The sequence below is a fragment of the Hemicordylus capensis genome, chromosome 4 (genome assembly GCF_027244095.1).
Source record: "Hemicordylus capensis ecotype Gifberg chromosome 4, rHemCap1.1.pri, whole genome shotgun sequence".
Taxonomy (NCBI): domain Eukaryota; kingdom Metazoa; phylum Chordata; class Lepidosauria; order Squamata; family Cordylidae; genus Hemicordylus; species Hemicordylus capensis.
Window position 1 is genome coordinate 193,098,960 of NC_069660.1, and position 17,476 is coordinate 193,116,435.

Below are 17,476 nucleotides of genomic sequence, written 5' to 3' on the forward strand. Positions count from 1 at the left end.
TATTAACAACAACAATAATAAAAGACTTGGTTCAGGGGACCAGTCAATATTGGTTAAATATGTAAAGCATTAATTTATTAGGATGTACAAGTAAAAAGCTAACTTAAAAAGCCTAACTTTTTATTATACCTGTGTAAGTATACAAGTTATAATGTCGCTTCCCTTCAGCTGATACAGTAGGCAAACCCTCTGCTGACCATGAGTATAACATGTGTTTGAAGAGAGAAACACTGCACCTATTTGATTTATATATCATCTTCCAAAAACTTGGAAGACCACCAAACCTGGAAGACATCACCAAAAGGTGGTGTACAACACAAGTTGGCAATTAAAAATTACATTTTACAATAAATACAATAACCAAACCAAACATTCAAAACCCACAATACATAACCAACCACAACCAAAAATACACAGAGACCAAAAGCCCAAGACCAGACATCCTCGCAGGGTGCGAGAATACCACATCAGCTCAGAGAGCAAGGCTTATCGGGTAACATGTAAACAGTTCATGATGACAACAATACCTGAATAGGTCCATATAGTTTTTTAGAAGCCTTCACAGTACAGACTCTTCCAGAACTTTTACAGAATAGAGTACTGTGCCAGTTCATAGGATGGCCACCAGTCCATATAAGTACATGCAGAGGACTCAGTGGTGGTCTTCATTGCAGTGTGAAACAGCAGATGTTGGCAGCAGATTTTGGAGTACATTAGGGCAGCAAAATAGCAATTATTTACTTATTATTACACTCTTACCACAGGATGGTGGGGCGGGGGGGAGATGCTATTTGAATTTTCTGCCTCAAGCATCAAACTGACTTGAGCCATCTCTTACTGTCAACATTACCAATATAGCAAGTGAAATCCCTTATCATCATCTTGGACTATCTTTAAGGTCAACAAAAGGTGTTGATTACGAGTAAGGGGCTATTCACATTTGTGACCCTAAGCCACAGATTTGTCAGCCCACTACACCTGAAGTATAAATTGTAGTCAGTGTTTTTCAAACAATGTTCTGGAGGACACTAGGGTCCAGTATTCCCTCTAAGGCATACACATGTCCGTGAGCACACAAGTTTTTTTATGTCTGCTCAGTTGATTTTAGATCCCCACTCACGTTGAATCAGGAAGACCCCATTCTGAATGCATGTACACACACACTGCCTTGATATTGATGCTCAAAACATCACCATCATCATCCTTTATTACAGTCATAAACCAGCATAAAAACACATGTTAGAGAATACGAGTAAATAAAAGTGGAAATGGAACGTAGTTATATATGTGATGATGCATATTAACAATAAAAGAACTAATAATACTTAGAATGTATGAGGGTGTTAAAATGTGAATGCTAAAAGAGCTAAAAGTACTAAAATACTAAAAATGTAAATGCATAAAATAATAATACTATTACTATGTTTAGAAGTCATAAAATGCATAAAAGGCATTAAAAGGGGACATACAATAGTAGAGTTAAAAAAACATAATATAATAGAGCTATAAAAGTCAGAGTAAAAATTATATTGAATGTTAGGACCAATAAAAGGAGTAAAAGGGGAGGAGTGAGCAATTACAGAATCAAGTCAGGACTAAAAAGGCTCAGAGCCCATCATCTGCCAGAGGATGCCGATCGCAGCCACACAGTATCTGGCAATGCTATAAGTTATGGTAGGCTTAAGGTCAGAGAGTAGCAGGGAACTGTAGAACTGTCTCGAACGTCCGGGGAACTTGCTTAACAATGGAAGAATGAGAGAGGCACGGATGTCTCTGTAGAACGAGCAGTACAGGAGGCCATGCTCAGTGGTTTCAATCTGGCCTGAGCCACAGGGCCATAGACGTTCTGCAAATGGGATCCTTCTATAGTGGCCTTCTAGCACTGCTGAGGGGAGACCATGGCAGCGAGCCAAGGTGAACGCCCTTCTGTGGTTTGGGACCTCCAATTTACTGAGATATGCTGCAGGAGAAGCAGGATATCTAAGCCCATCACTGATACAAAATTTTGGGACACTGCTGAGATCAGTTTGGAGCTCAGTGTCTGTAATGCGCTGCTTGATGGTTGTGACGCTCCAAACAAACTCATTCCGTGCACAGATGGTGGGGGGGGAATAGAAGGGATACTGCTAGGATCTCTCAGAAGTCAATCTAATGCCTCAGTTAGCAGGATTAGTAATGGTAGACAATCTTCCTTGAAAGACAGCTCACACAGTGTTCACACAGTGACCCTTAGGTCACAGCAGTGTTCCATGTGGACAGAATGTGGGCCCTAGGATCTGCTCCAGGATCCTCTGAAATGCTCGGAAGTTCCATAACAGATGTTCCTTAGCAGACAAGAAGTTGTGAAGAGGTTCCCTGCATGCAGAGAGCTTGAAAACCAAGTATTTAAATAACTGGGAGAAAGGAAACAGCATGAATCAAGATTTGTATTGAGTCTTTGAAGACCATACAGCGAATATATCGTTGATGGTGGTGGAGGCAATGACAAGAGCTCCTTCCCTGAGCCCGCCTGCTGCCCAAATGACAGGTTTTCGCATGGTCCGAAAATGGCCCATCCTGTCATTTGGGCAGCAGGCAGGCTCAAGGAAGAAGCTCTTGCTGCCTCCTCCACCTCCCTCTCCTCAGTCTCCACTCATCTCTGTGAGTGCCCGCTGCCTGTGCTGTGCTACCATCCCTGCCGCACAGCAGTGGTTGAAAAATGTTCAAAAATAGATTTAACTTGCCCCAACCCCCTACCCCCCCACAAGCCCTCAAGCCAGAGTGGCAAATCTTTTTTTGTCTACAGGCAGCAAAAAGCATGCTGCAGCATATAATGATGCAGCTTTGGTGAAAAAATCAACACAATCATCATAAAACAGATACTGCCAGTAGTGCATTACCAAAACATTGATCTTTCAAAATATAATGCATTGATTTTGTTAAAAGTGCACTTTCTAAATGTTTTAATAGTGACTTTATTCCTTAGATAACAGCAATCCTTTTTAAAAAACCTATGAAAACAAATTCAATATCAGGAAGCTTGACATTTTCTTCTAACGTACATATTTGCCACTCTGTTTAACGAAAGGCTTTTCAGTCTTGGATTTGGTTAACTGAATACAAAATGTAGAGAGTGTTTTTGCTAGCATCACTAATTGCAAGACATAATGGGGATTTCCATCCCCCTTTTAAGAACCCAATTCCTCATATGCTGTTCTCAGACAACAGAAATATCTCCACTGATAGCAGTAACTTTTTAAGTGAATGACAAACCTTCTCACTGTGTGAAAGAAAATATCCCACCAATAAATCATCTGTACTTTTAAAAAAGAGAGACTGAGAGAAAGTTGCAATTTTCTGCCGTTTATATTATTAAAGCTGGTTCACACAAACAAGCAGAACTCCCCCCCACACACATATATATACACATATTTGGACACACAGCCTCATGAATAAACTTGAACCAAACACTTACAGGGGGCCTGCTATTTGATGGCCACAGTTTGAAAAAGGGCAGTCACACAACTGTAGTTTGTGACTGTCCTTGTGATAGTGTCCTTTTCCTTCATGCTCTTACATTACCACCAGCATGGTGTAGTGGTTAGAGTGCTGGACTAGGACCAGGGAGACCCGAGTTCAAATCCCCATTCAGCCATGAAACTAGCTGGGTGACTCTGAGCCAGTCACGTCTCTCTCAGCCTAACCTACTTCACAGGGTTGTTGTGAAAGCGAAACTCAAGTATGTAGTACACTGCTCTGGGCTCCTTGGAGGAAGAGTGGGATATAAATGTAAAAAAATAAGTAATCATAATAAATAAGTACACAATGACATAGCAAAAATAAGTATTATTTGTGTAGAATAGCCCTAAGTAATTAAGCTAGTTAGATACCAGTTTATCTCAATATTAATTAATCTTTTAAAAATCCAACTGACAACTGGTATTTAGGGGCATCTTGCCTCTGAGGCTGGAGGTGGCCTATAGTCCACAGACTAGTAGCCATTCATAAACCTGTCCTACATGAATTTATGTAAACCCCTCTTAAAGCCATCCCAGCCATCTTAAAGCCATCCCTCTTAAAGCCATCCAAGATGTTGGCTATCACCACATCTTGTGGAAGAGAATTCCGTAGATTGATTATGTGTTTTGTGAAAAAGTACTTCCTTTTGTCAGTACTAAATTTCTTGGCAATCAGTTTCATGCGATGACCCCTGAATCAAGTGTTACAAAAGAGGAATAAATTTTTCTCTCTTTCAACTTTCTCCACACCATGCATGATTTTAAAGACCTCTATCATGTCTCCTCTCAGTCTTCTGCAAGCAGCCACAGCTGTCACACAATCCAAAAAATGAGGTTAACGTGCCCGCTCCATTAACCTCATTTAAGGGAGGGGTTGTTAGGCAGGCTAGCCACCAGAGAACCACCAGGCTCGCCCACGAGCCCGGTGGTTCCCACCACTGATCAAAACCAGGCTGGGCGTTTACTCCCAGCTTCCAAGTTCCAAAAGAGGAAGGCATGCCAATAAAAATCTGAATGCAATGCTTCCCAGTGCCACTCAGTTAAACTTACCAAAAACTAACAAGTTGCTGCTCTGTTGTTTTACTAACAGCAATGTTTTATAGCTGCTTCCCCCATACACACAAGGAAATTGTATGTAAATTAGCTAAAGATTTATTCAGCAACAACTAGCTGCAGAGCCAGCCAAATGGTGGCCTGGTCTGGCCCCACTCAGTGGCCATGTCCAGTTACGCCCGTGCACATGATGTCACATGCATGGGGGTGTGGCTCGGGCTCCAGAGCACTCAGCTTGTCATTTCAGGTAGTGTCAGCTGCCTGATAGAACATTTCCCCCTTTCTCTCCCTCTCTGGAGGAAGAGAAAGGGGGAAATGTCCTATCGGGCATTTTCAGTGCTGCCTGAAATAACAAACAGAGAGTTTGCCCAGGCTCTTGGCAGCCCAGGTGTGGGAGCGGGGAGTTCGCTCTGGGCTCCTCTGAAGTCCAAGCCATGGGGCTTTGGCGGCCCTTTCCATTAGTGGCCTGGGTTCTTTGAACCCGTTTGCACAATGGTGGCTACACCCCTAGCAACAACTCCATTTTATCCTTCTCCTTTCCCTCCCTTTTCGTTTCTGACTCCTCCCCCCTGACACTCTCTACAGGATCCCCCTGGGACAAATGTCCAAACAAACAAACAAACTGCAAAAGATTACTGGATAGAATACAACAGATAGTCACGGCCACACAATCTAAATGAAAGAAAAAGGAGAACTGAAGGTGTTGCTCGACCACATTTGCAACAAGCTAGAACCAAGGTGATATCCTTGATTGGTCGTAGTCTCCGATTAAATCCAAACTCTTAACTGAATGCTCATTACTGCCAAAGTTTTAAAGATATAGGTTTTCAGTCCTATAGGACAATGATGGTTTATCTGGAAGGAATAAATGGCTAAATGTTACAACACTAGGACATTTTCTTCCTCTTCAAAGAGTTGGCTTTGTTTACTTTCAAGATGCTAAAGTATTTTAGCCTCAGCAATCCAGAAATATTTTCTCATTTCATTATGCAACTAAAGGGTTAACATAAAGCAATATCAGTGCATGTGCCGCGGGAGTTTTTTCTGTGCTATTTAATAATGCTTTAATCTCACTTAAAAAAAAAATTATAAGAATCTCAGCACTTTGGGTTCAAGGCTCTTTATACAAACGGGAAGTATGCACAGCATAAATTCATTAAAAATAAAAATAATAACTATGGATTTTGGCAGGATTACCAGTCACAACCAATCACCAGGCACAATTAGTCATAATGGTCTTCGGCTCAATTGCCATGATGCTACATGTGATATATCAGGGTCCTAAATCCTTATAAAGTTTGCATCCTTAAAATCTGACAACCTTGTAATGCTTCTGGTACAGGTCTACTGTGCTTCAGGACTTGGGGTGGGTCAAAGGTCACCTCACCAATGCATCAGCATCTGCACTGGGTTCGTAAAAACTCCTTCACAATGAGAAAGCTGAGCTTCACACAGTGTAAGTACCCCTAAACACTATCAGTTGAACAGAGATCACTTGCCACAGGGAAGCTGATTTCAGCAGCAAAACAATGGTGACTGATCACAAATGCAATGCTATCTACATACCAAATATAAATGGAAAGGGCACAGAGAAGACTCTTTCCAGTAGCTGCAAAGAGTTTTGAAAAAAAACTGTTTCCCATGATATCCACCAAAGTCTCAATATTCCCTGTTTCATCAGTCCGTGTAAAATCTTTGTCTTAGCTAGCATTTGGGAGCCAGTATAAATAAAAAGTGCCTTTAATTTCTCTTTTAATACACGATGACCCACCTTGAATCTCCAAGTGAGGATCAAATATAATTCAAATAGAGTTGTTATTATATATATTAGTGGTATAAGTATTTACAATGTTTCATAAACTTTACCTCCATTTCCCCCCCCCCCCACAGCTAAACAGTGAACTAGGTCATCACAATTCTTTCTGAGATGGAAAATTTAGGGTATACCAATAAATGTGTGTCTGAGCTGGGATTTTATGACAGATCCTTCAGGTCTACTGCCAAACATACTTCATCTTTAGCTATGAGGATCAATTTTACAAGCAAAGAACACTACAAATAATTTGACCACACTCATCACTTTAATTCTTACACACATTGTCAAAAGGACACCATCCCTGAATCTAGAAACCAATTCAGAGAAGGATTTTTTTCAGCGAACAGGAACTGAACCAGAATATACTAGAGCCTGAACTGGAATTGAATCCTCTAAACGTAATCATGGTAACTGGTTCATAATAATGGGTCCAATAATCAAATGCTCAGAGTGATCTTTGGAGGATCGTGACAAAAGGTCTGTCTCTTCCAATTGAACAGGAGAGGGAAAGATGCTATATTCTCCAGGGAATCCTGGAAAAGATGAGGAAAGCAAGGTAGAGAATTCCTGGATTTGTAGTTCTGGCTTATGCATTTTGATTGTTAGATTAATATTGTTTATTTGCATTGTTATGTCAATTATTATTTTGTTTCATATTGTTTGCCACTCTGTGATAAGAAAAACAAGGATCAAAGTATGGTTTCAAATCCTGGTTTATTACCTAACTGTGGTTCAAACCAGGGATTTTCAACGTGTGGGTCCCCAGATGTAATTGGACTTCAACTCCCATAATCCCCAGCCCCAGTGGCCTTTGGTTGGGAATTATGGGAGTTGAAGTCCAATTACATCTGGAGACCCACACGTTGAGAATCCCTGGTTTAAACAGTTCCCCAAGTTCTTATGCAATGGGGAACTGTGATTTATTATAAACCGAAAGTGGAAGCTTTCAATTGCATGTGAAAGAGGGTGAGAGAGGAAAGAGAGCAACTTAGTCTTGTACCTACTCTCTGTAAAATAGGAAACCATAGTTTTACATCTGAAATGATCCATTGTAATGTCTGTTCTTCATTGCCAGGAAAAAATGAGCTACAATTTTGTTTCCTATTCCTATTATGCTAGCCTAGGTAGAAATAATATTTGGAGACTAAAAGTCACTCTGTCCCTACCGGCAGCCAAATACAACTGACAGAGTTCTGGAAGAGCTGGTATTCATTCAACAGCATGCATAAAAATATAGTATTTCCCCAAATTATCTTTGTATTCTTTTTATAAGAATTATATTGAAATTGTGACATGAAGCTATTTGAACACATCTAGTAAACCAGATGCATTTGTTTGCAGCTCACGTTAAGCAGCAAAGAAATCCATGTGCTTTATTGCACCGCTGATGGGCTGTGTTGAGCTTGGGTGGTTGAGTGTGATAGGCCTATACTAGCATCAAAACCACCACTACCCGCAACACAGGGTCTGCACGTGTATTATAGTGTGCATTAGAGTAGCCCTAGGCCTGGTCTACACATGCAGCAGAATGAGTTTGAAAAGTACAGAGTTGGTAGGATGAACAATGCCATTTTTAGACTGCATCTGTGGATCACGTATTTGAATGGTTCCCTACCAAAACAAACATCAAAAACACCTCCTTGCAAGTAAAAAAAATGCAAGGGAAGCTTTTGAGAATTGCACAGGCCACCATAGATGGTTGGAGAGCTGTGTTAATTGGAGAGTAATGTGCATTTTACTACTGCTTAAGGGATCAGACAACAGCACGGTGCTGAAGAGGGACATAGGGTTGCAGACAGACCTGACATAGCCAGGCTCTCTTGATGGACAAGCAACAGATCTTGTGAAAAGAGTGGAGATTTTAGTACACAGCTCCAAGAATATTGAGCTGCACATCAGCACTATCAGACCCAGGAAATTTACCCTGCATTCAATTACATGTGAATTGAATTAAAAGACACAAACAAACCACATCGTGGCACTGAGGACATTATTCAAAGTCAATGTGGTTCTGTGGATAGAGTACAGAACTTGGGACTTAAAAGCTCACTTGGGAAATTACTGACAATGAGCCATATTTTCTCATCTATAAAAACAGAAATTATGACCTAAATCATGAGATTTTGGTCAATGAACTCCAGATTAAGCCCATGGCTTGGGGCTAAAGATCTCAGATAAGCCCACATTTTCAACAATCCTTCTACTTGTGATTGCTTGCACATTAAGCACACCAAAAGTGAAGCTGTGAAAACCATCTGAGTAGCTCAGACATGACAGATCTCTATATCAGTCAATCAGATTGCCATTACCTGAGCAACTCTTAATTGTAGAAGTGATGCGACTGGCAGTGGCAATGGCAGAATTTCTACAGCATTATTTGATGGCTTCCTGCTCTCCTCTACTGATAGAATGTGATGAATGCCTCGAAATGGTAAGTATAACAAGTCCACTTTTCTTCCCTATTCAGCAGTCATAACAGATAAAGAGATAGTGGAATGATGAATGCATGCATACCAACCACACTGTAATGGCTATAGTAATTGAAGGCACAGAATATGATGGTTAGCAATGCAGGCTTCCAATGCAGAAAACAACCCTGATGTCTGATCAGGGCTTGTGTTTCAGGTCCGAGAAATGGTGCAGTCTAGCTCCTGGGCAAATTTAATGCACTGGTTGTTACTAAGAGAGATAAGGCTCATAAAAATGGCATTTGGACTGGATTTTTTTTTAAGAAGCCAACACTCAGCTGTTTCCCATCTATTGCAGAGAGCATGTTGATAAATATAATGCCCTGCCTTGGTGACTCTATGGCCACAACAGGAAAAGTGGTTTAATTATTGATTTTTTTGTTGTTATAAGCAACTTAAAATAGAACAGCAACCTGCACTTCTTTTTTTAAAGGTGTCTAAATATAGTTGCTATCATAGCTATTTTTAAACAGAGGACATTTAAGGAAGGTGACAGGAATACCAAATGTTGTAAGGCAAAACAGTCCACCTCTACTTGCCAAGACACAGTCACCTTCTTGTATGCGGTTTGCTGGTCATTGTTTATAAGGGCATGCATCCAACCACCACTCCTAGGATATCTATTTTAAGACGCAGCTCTATGTGCATTGCCAAGTACCATATTTCTTTAAAAGATAGTGTTGTGGAAGAGTGTATCACACTGGTCAACAACTAGTTTTAATGGAGGACCACTTTAAGGAGCAAAGAGAGGGCCATGGCCCATCCAACCGCACAAAGTAGATGATGAGCACGACCCGCTGTCACAGCCTCACACACCTCTTTTGCCTCTGAGTTGCCCGCTACAGAGTCAGCTGCTGCTCCCAGCAGTCAAATTTGGCTCTGGAACCTCCCATTGTTCATCCTGATCATCCCACTGATTAGGTAATCCTTCCTTCTGATCTCCTCACAGTGGGGGAGATGGTGACGGCATGCAAGATGGTGAAGTCTTAAATGGTTCCTCATGTTATAAACATTAGCAGCATTTTCCTGATAGTTGTCATCTGTCACAGTCTTACACTAGAGCGAGGCTACATTTTCCCCTGTCAGATCCTTGCTTACTTTTTTTTCTACTGTACAAACATAATTGTTTGTTTTTAAATTTTATATCCCGCTCTTCCTCCAAGGAGACCAGAGCGGTGTACTACATACTTAGGTTTCTCTTCACAAGAACTCTGTGAAGTAGGCTAGGCTGAGAGAGAAGTGACTGGCCTAGAGTCACCCAGCAAGTATCATGGCTGAATGGGGATTGGAACTCGGGTCTCCCTAGGCCTAGTCCAGCACTATAACCACTATACCACACTGGCTCTTGTATTCAGTTGTGTTTTTTAAAGTTATGGTTTCCCTCAAAGAATTCTGGAAATTGTAGTTTGCTAATTTTTGAAGCATTATAATTTTAAAGGATCATCTCCTTTCATATGAACCAGCCTGCTTGCTTAGATCCTCAAGTGGAGACTTTGGTCTGTGTCCCACCACCTGCATAGGTGCCACTAGTGGGTATGCTGAATAGGCCTTCTTTGCCCAGACTGTGGAACTCTCCTCAGACATAATCAGATTGTCTCCGATTATGTTTATTTGCAAGTGAAAACCAAGCTGTTCTAGGATGCCTTCAGTATATATAATTATTGAATTTCCATTTCCCCTCTTTTTATAGCGGGCTCTGTTTCACTATTTAACCTGAGTGTGTTGTACCTTTTAGTGAATGTTTGATAGTGGGTTGGTTCTGACAATCATTGTCCAACCAGCCACTCAACAAACATTGCAGAATGAGTGCATGTATATCGCCCATCACACCTGGAATGTCTTCTCCAGCATAGTCAGGTGGGGGACAGAACGTCTGAGTCATGCCATTAAAACATTTATTTATTTATTATTATTATTATTATTATTATTATTATTTTACACAGACAGGTGTTATTGACTGGTTTGTTTTATCGAGGTCCTTCCCAAGGTCCTGGGATGCCAGAATTTTATTGTCAGTGTTGTTGCTGTTATAGATATCGTCACAGAATATAGGCTGTTCCTAGTAAAGCTGCTTTTTGTAATTGGCTGATGGTGATTTCTGTGGCCCCTATGGTGTTGAGGTGCTCTTCAAGGTCTTTTGGAACTGCACCCAGGGCGCCAATTACCACTGGGATTATTTGGGTCTTTTCTGCCACAGCCTTTCAATTTCAATTTGTAGATCTTTGTATTTTTTGATTTTTTTCTATTTCTTTTTCTTCTATTCTGCTATCCCCTGGTATTGCTATGTCGATTATTTTGACTTATTTTTCTTTCTTCTCGACTAGAGTTATATCTGGTGTATTGTGTGGCAGGTGTTTGTCTGTTTGTGGCATTATTATTATTATTATTATTATTTCAATTTCTATACCGCCCTTCCAAAAATGGCTCAGGGCGGTTTACACAGAGAGATAACAAACAAATAAGATGGAACCCTGTCCCCAAAGGGCTCACATTCTAAAACGAAACATAAGACAGACACCAGCAACAGTCACTGGAGGTACTGTGCTGGGGGTGGATAGGGCCAGTTACTCTCCCCCTGCTAAATAAAGAGAATCACCAGGTTAAAAGGTGCCTCTTTGCCCAGTTAGCAGGAGTTACTGTGATCAGGGGTGACTGAAGTCCCCAGTCCATGTGAGCACTCACTCCTCTTGCATACGGGAAGCTGACTGAGCAATGGTAGTCCGAACCATTCCAAAGGTTTAACATCTTGCTTTCAATTGTATCTATGAGTTGCCTCGTGTATCCCATTGATAGGACAGAAAGGCAGGATTTTTAATAAATAATAGAATGCCTTCTTCATTATGAACCCCGCCACCTATTAAGATCTTCATGGGAGGTTCATCTGAGGGTGCCGCCAGCTCCTCTGGTTACAACTCAAAGGCGAACCTTCTCTGTAGTTGCCCCAGAGCTGTGGGATGCACGTCCTGCTGAGATTAGAGCTGCTCCATCCCTGTTGGCTTTTAGGAAACAACTAAGAACACATCTCTTCAGCCAAGCTTTTTAGCTATTTTGCCATTTTTATGGATTGTTATTTTCATCTAAACTTTTTATACGTTTTAATTATTTTAAAATGTCTTCGTTTTATTGTTGTGAATTGCCCAGAGACTTGGTAGTGGGCAGTATACAAATATGTTAAACAAACAAACAAACAAATTAGATACTGATTATTTTACTGTTTCCCAGCCCCCTCACATAACTACATAGGTTCATATAGTCCCAGTTGCTGGGGTTAAATCAAATGGAGAGAGGGGGAAACTGCTAAATCAATTTAAGTCGGTAGCACAGCGAATACCTTACAGGTATTCTTACTCCTTTCTATATGCAGATCCTGCTCCTGAAAATAGCTTGTGATATAGCAGGTGAGAGCAACAATTGGGAAAAGGAAAAGATGACAAATAGGGGAAAGATAAATTATGGGGACAGACTTAATGGGACATGGAGACATTAACACAGAAGTTTGTGACAGAAAGAAAACAAGAAGGGACTGAACAAAATCCATCACTGCATTCAGTATGAATTAACTGGTAATTTCCTTCTCCATAAGGATGGGGGAATTCCTTTAGTGCAGGCTTGAAGTGATCTGGGCATACTGGATTTGCATCTGCCAGTAAACCTGTAGGTTAGGTTGGATCATTTTAGGGCAAAAGCTGCTCATGATAGACCTGATATGAACACTGAGATCACCCTTGGGCAGCCGGATCCAGCCTGCACCTTGCCAGCAGTATGTCCATCAAGCAGTGAGGCTTCCATGGATGCAGTGGTTGAAGCTGCATGAAGGATCTCTCTGGGCCTGAGTCCATACTGGGCGGAGCCCAGCGGGTATGTTGATGTCCCTGCACAGAGGGAAGACAATGACTTCCTTCTCTGTGGGACACAGCGGTAGGAATGAGCCAAGGTCCAGCATGTATTGATTATAGAAGCAACTTTTGTTTGTTGTATCAGGTTTCGGGGAAGCTGCAATGAGATTCTGGACTCATTCCACTCAGAGGCGTAACTAGGGAAAACGGCGCCCGGGGCAAGCATTGAAATGGCGCCCCCCGCACCCCCAACATACTACATTATACTTAGGTTTTTCCTCACAAGCACCCGCTGCCACCACCAAGCCAGGCTACTGACTGGCCGCCAGGCGCCAGCAAAGCAATTGGGGGGGGGGGGCGCGGGCAGCGTGGAAGGGACCGCTCGTGGGGGAGGGGGCGCCGACGCGCTCCCTTGACGGCTGCAGCGCTGCTGCACTGAGCAGGAAACATTTGTATTAACAAAAAAAAAATTAAAATTTTTTTAAAAAAATTTGTCATGGCAGCGCCCCCCATGTGACCAAAAAAGATGGCGCCCGGGGCACGTGCCCCCCCTGCCCCCCCTATAGTTACGCCTCTGATTCCACTATCTGGTGAGCCCTGCTAGGACTTCCAAAAAGGTTGTATGCCCTTTGGAATGCTGCATTCTTTTTTAATTCTAGACTCTTGTGGCACCTCTGTGGGCACAGTCATTCTTTTTGCAGCATGGAGGTTGTATTTAAGATGTTGCCCAGCCAATGATCATCTACATTCACCATTTCCTTTAGACATCAGCAGAAAAGCAGAATCCGTGACATAAGTCACTTGTGCTTCTGAAAGCTCCACCTCTTGTGGAATGTCCGAATGAGACATTCGGTGTACATTCGGAATGAGTTGCTCAAAGGGAAGATACAAATGGCACATATGGATGGCTCTCTTTAAGATTATTATTGCTGCAAGTGCATATTAATGCAAGTGAAACAGAAGAGGACATGCCACATTGATTAGCTTAGGCAAGAAGTTGCCAGCAGGAGCTCTAAATAATCCAGGACTTCATACCCTTCTCTGGGATGCAAATTCAGCAGCACACCAAACCTATTCTAAAAGGGTGTGTGACTCCTATGGTTAGAGAGCTATTTATCTATAGCTCAATACTGAACTGTCAATATACAGTGTTTGCTGGTTCTCAGGCATAGGCAACTGAAATAAAGACCCTGCCTCAGCACATTCCATAATTGAAGTTTGTTAATACAATCAGAATGTTGCTGATGCCACCATTTCAAAGAATGCCAGTTATTTGGGGCTCTGAACATGAATGTGTAATTATTATCATCACTCATGTTTCCATATATTTCCATTCCTCTGGAATATGGTGTATATAATTATTTTGAATGCTATTTTATGGTTTGATTAAAATCTACACAGGCAGGGCAATAAACAACCGCATCAGGCTGACATTTGTGCAGTGCTCCATCAGCTGTCACCAGGATGCATATTTGTCCCATATCATTAATGATATAAAAGACACAAATTTACTTATTTATGATTAATATTAATCATAAAATATTAATCTTGCAAGAAACACAGCATAAATAATATATATGCCTGGCCTCATCGTGACCGGGATGAGACTGCTCTAAAACAGTTTAGAAAATAATTAAACTGGCTATGACACAGTACACCTTGGAATGATGTTTTAGACACACCTTTAAAAAGTAATTCCTACATAAAACCTACAGCATCACTCTGAGTCCACTATACCTGATCATATATTTCTAAGATCATGATACAGCCAAAGTTGAGCAAAAGTTATGTTTAACTCTTCCACTGAAATCGAAGGAACCTAAAAGTGCTAAATTTGGCTGGATCGTGCCCCACATTTTTAATATCCATTTATAATGATTTATTAAAATGTTAAAGTAATAATGTAGATTAGCCCATTACAATATTTTAAATTAATTTCAATTATGCTTCATACTTAGTCTTCCAGCATCAAATCTTTGTTCAATAATGTCTGGATCAGCCCTAATGGGGAAGGAGTATGAAATTTATTATAATGTCATGCTTCATCATATAAAAAAAAAGTAAAAGCATAAATACTGATGATTAAAGCCAAAAGACAAAGAAGCACTGGCCCAATAACAGACCCCACATAGCTTGGACCCCACATAGCTTAGAGATCAAATCTGTTCTCATGCCCTATCATCACCCTTAAGAACAAGCAATAATGCCTTTATAACAGGACCATTTGTAACCTCCATATGAAGCACAACCATCATAAAAAGAGATCTTTAAAGTAGCTACCCCACACCTACAGATCTAGGGCAGCAGAGAAATTAATAAAGGTTTAATGGGATATGTCATGAAACTACCAGAAAGCACATGCGCGTACACACACACACACACACACACACTTTTGCCATCTGCAAAGGAATAGTAAACATGGGGGGAGGGCAGCTACTTGGGTCAACATGCTGACACTCCTAGTGGCTTCTAGGGATGCATACCACCCCAGCAGGAAGCTGAATGAGGAAAGCACCTGCTCTCTCTTTCTTAATGTTCCCGGTCCCCCTGCCCAAAAAGTGCTCAAAACATGGTTTGTGCACATCCCTATCAGAAACAGGATTGTATGGTAATAACAAATGCCATACAGTTATCCCTGTATATAAAACCTCTAAAAGAAAAGAATAGATGGCACTGGTGGTACTATTGCTATATATGTCAGAGAGAGCATTGACCACAATAAATCAGAAATCTTTGGATGAACAGTCACACAATCTCTATGGGTAGAAATATCAGGCCATAAGAGTAATGGTACTTTTGACCAAATATGTAATAGTGATCTTCAGGTGGAGAAAAAATGGGGGAGGAATTCAAAGGAGGAAATGTTATTATGGGTACACTTTGATTACCCTCTTATTTACTAGGTAAATGTGCATTCAGGTAATGACAAAGAGGCAACATTTCAGTGAATGATACAATGAATGATAGTTGATAGTCTTAGAATAGACTATGAAAGAATGATAGTCTTAGAATAGTTGTTGATAAAGCCTAAGAGAAAGGAGGGAACTTTTGATTTAATACTGTGTGGTACCCAGGATCTAGTCAGAGGTTATGTGTGATGTCAACTTTTAATTTCAGGGGAAAAGAATTTGGGGTGGGGGGTGGGGAAGATGAGGGGATTAATTAAAATAAGTTGAAGTGTGAAGTCAGGAAGGTGAAATTTCTTCACAAAACCTGGATGTTTTTTAAAACAACTATCACAGAGTCTCAGCTTAAATATGCCACCCAGATTAGAAAACGTCTGAACAAGTCCAAGGAAATGTCAGTGCAATTAACAAATATCCTAAACAGTGTCAGGGATGCCATAAAAGGCAAGAAAGCCTCCTTTTAAAAAGTGGAAGGCTTGCCCCAAAGAGGAAAATAAACAAAAGCACAAATTCTTGCATCACTAATATAAACTGATGATAAGACGAGCAAAGAAGGAATTTGAAGAGCAAATGGCTAAAGGCGGTGGTGGAAGGGGAGCAGTTCTGTATGGAAGGTGGAAATCTCTCTCAGCCCTCTCTTGGAGAAGCCAGGGAAGGAACGTGAAACCTTCTGCTGTTCCCGGAGTGGCTCCATCCCCCAAGGGGAATATCTTTCAGTGCTCACACATCAAGTCTCCCTTTCATATACAGCCAGGGTAGACCCTGCTTAGCTACGGAACAAGTCATGCTTGCTACCACAAGACTAGTTCTCTTCTCCAAAGAGAGAGAGGAGTATTTCATAACCCTACTGGGGCTGTTCCTTTTATGCTCAGGCAGCCTTTCCATACTTCACCCTTTGCTCTGCCTTCCTCTTCTCTTTCTCTCTCATTCCCTCTAGCCTTTCATTCCTTACTTGTCTTCTCACTCTTTCCGTGACATTGTATTGCTCTGTTCTCTCATTCATCCCATCTCCTCTCCTCACTGTGCTTTTTAAAGTGGTGGTTCTCTTTATTGAGCAGGAAGAGAACAACTGGCCCCATCCATCCCAAGCACAGCATCCCTCCAGCGGCTGTTGCGGGTGACTGTCTTATGTTTCTTTTTTTAGATTCTGAGCTCTTTGTGGACAGGGAGCCACTTTAATTTATTTATTTGTTTTATTTTATTTATATTTAAGCAAACTGCTTTGGGAACTTGGTTGAAAAGTGGTATATAAATATTGGTCATATTCATATTTGTTATATTCTGTGCTCCTGCAGCCATTCTCTTGCCGCTTTCTCACAAGGCCTGCTGAGCCCATTCCCCACTTCTAGGTCTTCCTGTGCCTGGCCATTGGCCATGTATGACATCAGCTCCAGGCTGCAGCCAATCCAAGGTGGACCTTCTGAATACATATCCAAAGAGAAGACACTCCCAGGGTTCACACACACACACACACACACACACACACACACACACACACACACACTTACTTAAAATCAGCACTGTATCAGATGATTGGAGAGCAGCCAATGTAACACTTAAAATTTACAGCTTTTATATCTGTCCTTTCATCTACTGTTTTATGCACGAAGCCAAGTGGATCCTACTGGAGGGCTCTATCTGCAAAGTGGTAGGCAAGAAAGAATTTCCTGCTATGTCCTTAACCGCAGCCTGAGAAGCATCAGCTGGGCTCCTTAGACCTAAGTCTGGTTGGTCACCAGTCAGGCACTGCTGCACATACCACTTTCTCAGGAGCTGGTGGGGAATCCACCAGCTCAGTGACTCAACCATGTGAGCTTATGTGAAAGTACAAGGAAGTGCGGGAACATTTTGAGCTCTATGAAAGCAACTTAGTATGGCATCCACCGTACAGCACTCCTGA

The 17,476-nt window shown here is 41.4% G+C and overlaps 1 protein-coding gene across 15 annotated transcripts in view; it reads right to left on the reverse strand.

Moving 5' to 3' along the window:
- The window catches only part of CDH12 (cadherin 12), a 987,186-nt gene that overhangs the window by 367,147 nt on the left and 602,563 nt on the right, over window positions 1-17,476 (reverse strand). The window lies entirely within an intron of this gene.